The sequence below is a fragment of the Mustela erminea genome, chromosome 9, assembly GCF_009829155.1.
Source record: "Mustela erminea isolate mMusErm1 chromosome 9, mMusErm1.Pri, whole genome shotgun sequence".
Lineage (NCBI taxonomy): Eukaryota > Metazoa > Chordata > Mammalia > Carnivora > Mustelidae > Mustela > Mustela erminea.
The window spans coordinates 10,555,823-10,562,890 of NC_045622.1; positions in this window are offsets into that span (position 1 = coordinate 10,555,823).

The window sequence follows — 7,068 nt, forward strand, 5'->3', positions numbered from 1 at the left end:
TTATGACCAATGATATGTATCAGGAAAAAATGTCCCTAAGCTTCTAGATTATAAATTCAAAGGGAACTGGATTGTGATACTGGCTGCCATGACTATGCCAAAGCGGAAAGCGTGTAAGGACAAAGGCATTACCAGAGGCATGACTAGAGCTCGCTCTCTCTGGAGGATGGAGCTCAGAACCCAACAGTGGAAAGAGCCCTTGGTATTAGGCTGCTTGAAAATGTCTTGTTGGTGTAAGTGGCAGATTCTGGACACCCTGGAAGCTGCAGTCGGTTGTGTGTGGACACTGGTTGTAACGCCTTTGGTCTGTGCCTGGGGCACCGGAATCCATTCATTTATTCACTAGCCTTAAAGGAGGCCCCTAGTTCATGTCCCTAAGATCATCCTGGCCTCAGGCCCTGGTGAGACGCGTCTAAACTTTCTCCAGAAAGAGGGACTTGGGCACCTCTGTCTAACCCCATTCTCCCTCCGGCTCCGCCCTCTCCTGATCTCTAGGAAACCAGCAAGATTTGAATCAAGTCTGTCGTTTAGCGGCTGGCACTGTGCCAACGCGAATGTCCGGGTTTTGATAACTGTGCCCTGGTTATGGAAAATGGTAACCGTAGGGAAAGCTGGGTGTGCTGTTTGTGGGGATTTTTTTCAGCGTTTCTATTTTTTCAGCTTTTCTGTGAGTCTAAAATTAGTTCAAAATAAGAAGTTAGAAGAAAGGAAGGCTCACTAGGAGTTTCATTGACTCTCTCTGGCTGCTTTTCCACTTCTTAGTCTCTATCGTTCTGTGTCTCTATAATCCTTTAATGCCTCCTGGCCCCCTCGGTCCCCTGTCCGTCCCCCTCTCTCAGTCTCTGTCCTTCATTTCTCCTTGCACAGGGACCTGCTCTTCTTAAGATCATTCCCCCGCTCACCAGCCACCACATTCCGCTGATTAAACTTCCACAATTCCACAACATCCATCCACAATTCTCTCCTTTCCAGTGCTGCTTCCCAAGCTCCTAGGTCATCACCCATACGCCGTAGGATCAGCGCATTATTCCAAGGGCCCCCTGGTTGGGCTCCAGGCCTGCAGCTCCCACCAGGTCTGGCCCCTGGTTAACACCCTGGCCAGATCTGCACTGTCTACTGGGAAAAGCCATGCCGAGCTTCCTCCTACTCTGGTCCCTATGTTCCTAGCTGCCACCCTTCCCACCAGGGGCACAGCGATTCCAACAGAGTCCCAAAGCCAAGTCTGACAGGGCTGCTTTACCCAACAGAGAGAACAGTGCTTCTTTCTCCCCAAGGCGAGTTTTTATATGTAAAGTTGAGCTTTCTAGGCCGGGTATGGAGGTGGGGGGAGAGGAAGGCCGAGGAAGGAGAGACAGGTTTTCATCTCTGCATCGGCAGAGGAGCCCAGAGAAAAAAGGGGTGGGGGTGGTGAGGAGTCTCAAGGCTTCTAGCAGTCCCCATGGGCTTGGTTGCTGCGGTGCAGAATGACAAGAGCTGCCGGGTGGCCGGGTGGATGTGAGAATGGACGGGTCCGAGCAGAGACTGCGCCCCCATCCCGCCACACCTGCCCGTTGTCCAGCCTCCCCTCCAGCTTTTAGCAGTGATGCCCCAGCCCGTCATCAGAGCGAGCTCAGTCAGACCTGAGTGAAGCACCCGTTGCATATCCCTGACCTTTACAACTACCTACCCTCTCCTCAATATTTCATGTTTCAGCAATGCCCAAATATCACAGTGTCGTAGCCACCGGAGGGCGGTTGGACAAGGGAGCGGGAGCATTTGTAGGTCTGTATCCACCCATCACTGGTTAAGGGCTGTTCCGCTGCCCCCCACCCCGGGGGGATGGGAGTCCAGAGATACATTCTCAGGCACTTCCAGCAAAACAGGTTCCAGCAGCCTGAAGGCCTAAAAAGAGACACAGGTGCTAGCTGCCGGGAGCGAGCACACGGGGAATCCCTGCCCACAAAGATGGCAAAGGGATCCCAGAGGATACTGGCAGAGCATAACAGCATCTGCTACAAAAAGGGGTTGTGGCGACCTTAGAGGGGGGCCACGGGGAAGGCCTCATCAAGAAGATGACATTTGACTAAAAACCTACAAGAAGTACAAGCCAGCTCTGCGGGTCTCCGCCGTGTGCATGAGAGCGCCTGGCCACATGAGCCCTGGGGTCTGTTGAGTAGATGGTGGGTGGATGACGTCCTGTGTCCCTCTTCCCAGCTCCAGGGGTCCCTGTGGGGGGGAAGGGGCAGCTCAGGCACCAGTGGACCCAGCTGGGGAGCATCTCCCAGCCTCTCCTGCTGAACCCCCTAAGCCAGAAAGGGAATCAGCACCCCGAGTCCCACAGCCTCCTTGTGCAGAAAACCCTCCAAGTGCCGGAGACTTGCAAACTGGCTGGGCGCGTGCGGGCTGCCTCGGGAGCCACAAATGAGCCCGGGCAGATGGCGCGGAGATAAACGGCGCCATCTTTTTCCTGTAGCGGAGGGGCTATAAGTTTCTCAAGACATTTATTAGGCGGCAGCTCCCTTCTGCACGGTGGTGCCGCGGCTGGCGATCGGGGCCGCTGGAGCAAGAGGGGGTGCGGGCTGGGGCTCCTGGCAGGCCAGGCACCCAGCCCTCCTGCGCTCCTGGTCCCCCACACGCCCCGGTCTTGCTTCCAACGGCTGACAGTTGAGGCTGCCGCTTGAATGCCTGTGTCTCTCCAGCCGTCTGTATTCTCTGCAAGTATTCCCTGCTGCAGCGTATCCTAAGAGAACTCAGTCAAATAATTATCTTCCCTTTTATTTATTCTCCTTCTTTCCACTTGATCTGCATCACTATAAAATATTCCATGGTCTCCTTTGAGTAGGAAGGCTTCTCCGTGATGGTAAAATGCACTCGTGTGCAGTATTAAGTCCACACCTGCTGGCTCTTCGTCTCCGTGCTTGCTGGATCTGACCAGGCCCTGGGCCGGCCGTGGGCTCCCAGCACCTTCAGGTGGGAAGGGAGGGCTGGCATCCTTGAGGCCACGCGCTCAGCCCCCAGGCCCCCAGGGCCCGCTTGCTTGGGTATCCCCAGGCCTTCCATGGGCACACGGGTCCTCCCACTTGACCGGAAGCTCCGTGCAGGCAGGAACAATGTCCATCCCCTTCCTTGATTCTCCCAAAGCCTTCAGCACAGAGCTGGGGGATCCTCACAAGAGATAGTTAGTACTTCCCAGTTCACACGCCCTCCAGGAAACATGCTCTGATTAGGTCCTTCATTCCGTGACCCTCATGCTCAGGTTAACTTGCATACGTGATACAGGGTTCTATAGTCCTTCCAAGAACCTATGTAGATGACCACCTCTTACAGCATCTCATGTTCTCCAACCTCCTCAGGGGTCACCCCATCCCTCTCATATCTAATGAATGAACAGGAGTCTGGGTTGTCTTTTGCTTCTATCTTCCCAGTGTCTAGATTGCATAACTGGAAGGAAGAAAAGCGGACTGTTCTAGAAAGAGCACATACTTAGGGGCACCTGGGTGGCTCGGTCTGCGAAGCATCTGACTCTTGATTTCAGCTCAGGTCATGATCTCGGGGTCCTGAGACGAGCCCCCATGTCTGGCTCTGTGCTCAGTGTGGAGGGGAGGAGAGGTCTGCTTGAAATTCTCTTTCCCGGGGCGCCTGGGTGGCTCAGTGGGTTAAAGCTTCTGCCGTCGGCTTAGGGCATGATCCCAGGGTCCTGGGATCGAGCCCCCATCGGGCTCTCTGCTCAGCAGGGAGCCTGCTTCCTCCTCTCTCTGCCTGCCTCTCTGCCTACTTGTAATCTCTGTCTGTCAAATAAATAAAATCTTTAAAAAAAAAAAAAGCTCTTTCCTTCTGTCCCTCCCCCGCGCCCTCATGGCTGCACACGCTCCCCCACCCTCAAATAAATAAATCTTAACAACAACAACAACAACAAAAAGCACATACTTAGAATCAAGAACCTGGGCTCTGATCATTCCTAATGTATGCCCATCTGAAACTCACAGATGCTTCTGGTCTCTGGTTTCTTCATCTATAAAATACAGAAATACTTATAAAGCTACAAAACCCAAAGACCTAAAGGCCATTTGGCCCAACCTTCTGCCTCTAGAGTATATCTGCCTAATTTGGAAAGGCTGCCAGAGGTGGAAATTCAGTGACCTTGCCTAGGCCGTGGAGTTAACCAGGAGTTAACCACCTGAAGTTAAAAATGCCTTCCTTTTGCCTCTTTATCTTGCTTGTAACACAATCATGAGTCTCAGTGTTCTCTCAACTGCTTCCCAGGGGAAGAGTAGGTGTGTCCCCTTCCACAGCTGGGAGCTGAGTGGGGAGGGTAAAGTCAGGGCCAGACCAGGGGGTGCAACTCCTCAGGGAACTAGTTCTCCATCTGGTTCCCCATCAGGATCACTTGTGCAACTTTAAACAAACTACAGGGACTGGGGCGTGCCTTGGATCTGCTGGATCAGAGTCTCTGTGGTTTTTAAAAGCTCCCTAGTTGATCCTGAAGTTCCATCAGCATTAGAGAGGGCCTGGGGGGTCCGGTGGCCCTTCCTCCTCTCCCAGAGCTGGATAAACCTTTGGACTTACAGACACAAGGCAACTGATAGCATCCAACACAGGACCCCAGCCGTGCATGACCATCGCTGCCTGGACACAAACGCGGGGCAGCAGGGACAACGGTCCTGTGGCAAGAATGGGGCTGAGCGTGAGATGGGCCCTGTGCCCCCGCCCCCAGCAGTGGTCTTGTGCCCCAGCTGGGGGAACCATCACCCGCACCAACTGACTGGTGGCTTGGACTGACCCAGGGGTCGATGTGCTTCCTCTCCTGGTCATCTAGGAGTTTACTTTTCTGATACCCATCTTATTTGAGTTCACGTGTTTGTGCAGCCTGGCCGCTTGGAGCAGACGGGTTTCCTGCCTTCGAGAAGCTTCACGCCTACAGCAATGTCTCATCCTCCAACCCTCCTTGAGGCCTCAGACCCTGTAACACGTGCAGGACTTCCCAATGCCTGGTCTCATGAGGCCTCCCCTCTAAACCCTGCATCTGGGACTTCAGGACCTACCCAGAACCCCAGAGGTGGCTGGATGGGCCCTAGTGCACCATGGGCAATGGGCTTTGTCCTGAGTTCTCCAGAATGGAGCCACAAGGCCACACATGGTCCCCCCTTGCAGGATCTCACATCTTGGGTCAGAGCCTTCCTCTATACCTTCCTCTTCCCCCTGGCTGGTCTCTGCTCTGCCGCATGTTTTTGACTTTGCTGGATTCTCAGGCCTGAGCTTCTCCCCTTGTCTTCTCGACTTATGGCAAGATTCCTTATTTCCAACACTCACCCCCACCTCTCAATCTGCCCTACTCACCCCTCTCTGAATGCAGGGTGGTGAGCCCAGGGAGCAACACATGGGGTTTCCCACCTCCTTCAGAGTGCTCTCCTAGAAAGGACCAGCCACAGCCCGGACATCACCATGGGATGAGAGGTGCTCTGGGGGCTGTGTCTGCGCAGAGAGGACTGCCCCCTCTCCACCCCCACACGCTCCGAGCATTCCCTCCTCCCGAGAGGCTCTTCCCATGGCCACCGGGCTCCTCCGTCTTGGTCGGGACTAGAGGGTGAGTGAAGCCGCTGCAAGCCCCAAACAGAGGTGGGAAGAAACGCTTTCCCCCAGCTCCTCTGCCCCTTGGCGGTGTGCCTCTCTCGCCCAGGGAAACTTCCAGACACCGCTGATGGCTCAGCGGCAGCTGTTTGGCATTTCCACTTTACACAGCACAAGGGTATTTGACTGCCACGATCTGATCTTCTCTAGTTAATAACCTTGACTTATGGACTAATGGCAGCGATGGCTCAGTTTCTTTGCCTGCCAGGGATGCCTGCTGTTGGGGGTGGTGGGTGAGCACAGACCCCTCCCCCCAAGCCCCTCTGTCTCCTTGTCCCACAGGGAAGAGGGCCCTGCAGCCCGGGGAAGTCCAGGGGGCTGTACTCATGCTGGGGTTCTTCTTCCCCAACTTCCTGTCTTTGCAGAGCAAGACCCGGGGCTCTGGGTCCTTCCTGGGCCCCACCCCTTTGCTGCCTCCCGTCGCCCCTCACAGTCCGGAGCCGCAGGTAGGGTGGGCTGTAGTCTTCCTCCCTCTCCTCTCCGAGAGTCCTTCCTGGCAAGGGTTAACTGTGTGTGTAAAATTGATTGCGATTTTAGTAATTCGGTATAATCACAGTCTACCAGCAGGTTGCTTTTCCAGCAGGAGGGTTTGGAATTATTTTCTGGAGTTTGCAATATAGAACTTAAATTAAGCCTCAGAAGTCAGGGGAGCTCCGCAGCATCCCTAATGTGGTGCTAAATTCTCAGCAGCACAGTCTCTGTATTAAAGCCTTTGCTGGCAATTAGGTTCATTAACTATCACAATACCTTATTTATTACTCGTCGGGCCATATGGTTTCCCAGCTAAAGAATGGCGCCCGTTCTCCTACAGACCATTTGGCATCATAAAAATGTTAACAAATAATATTATGGCTCTCGGGGGCACAAGGCCTTGCTGGGTTCTGGGTCTGAGCGGCGGGAGAGAATATGAAAACATTTTTCTTCTATGGAGAAATAAAAAATTCCTCAAGACAGAAGTATTCAAAGAATATAGCACTTGCATAACATAAATGGGAGTTTTATTTACTCTCGTAATGGTTATGTCAATATTTGCATCAGCTAAGACTTTCACTCATCAACTCTCCACTCTGTTTTGGGCTGTTCTCATGTTCTTCTTTCCCCTTCCCGTCTACTTCTGTGATGTGAAGCCCCGCCAGCCAGTGCCGTGCAAGGGGCAGGGCAAGCTGCTGGTGGGACGCGGCTGCACGGTCCCCTGGGCCTTGGGTCCTTCCCAGCCCTGCCACCTGAGCGCGACCTCCTCCTTTCCTCGGATCCCGCCCCGGGCTTCCTGTCCTGCTTCTGTCCTCTGCTAGCGCTCTTTGCAGACGTTGGCAAGCCAGGCTCGTGCTGGTGACTCCTGGTGGTGAGCAGACACTCTGCCGCCCTGGGCTTTGCAGGTCCTCCCACTATGGAGCGCGGGCATGGGGGGCTTTGCAGGAGCAGGAAGTGGATCCTCAGGAGGAGGGGAGAGAAGCATCTCAA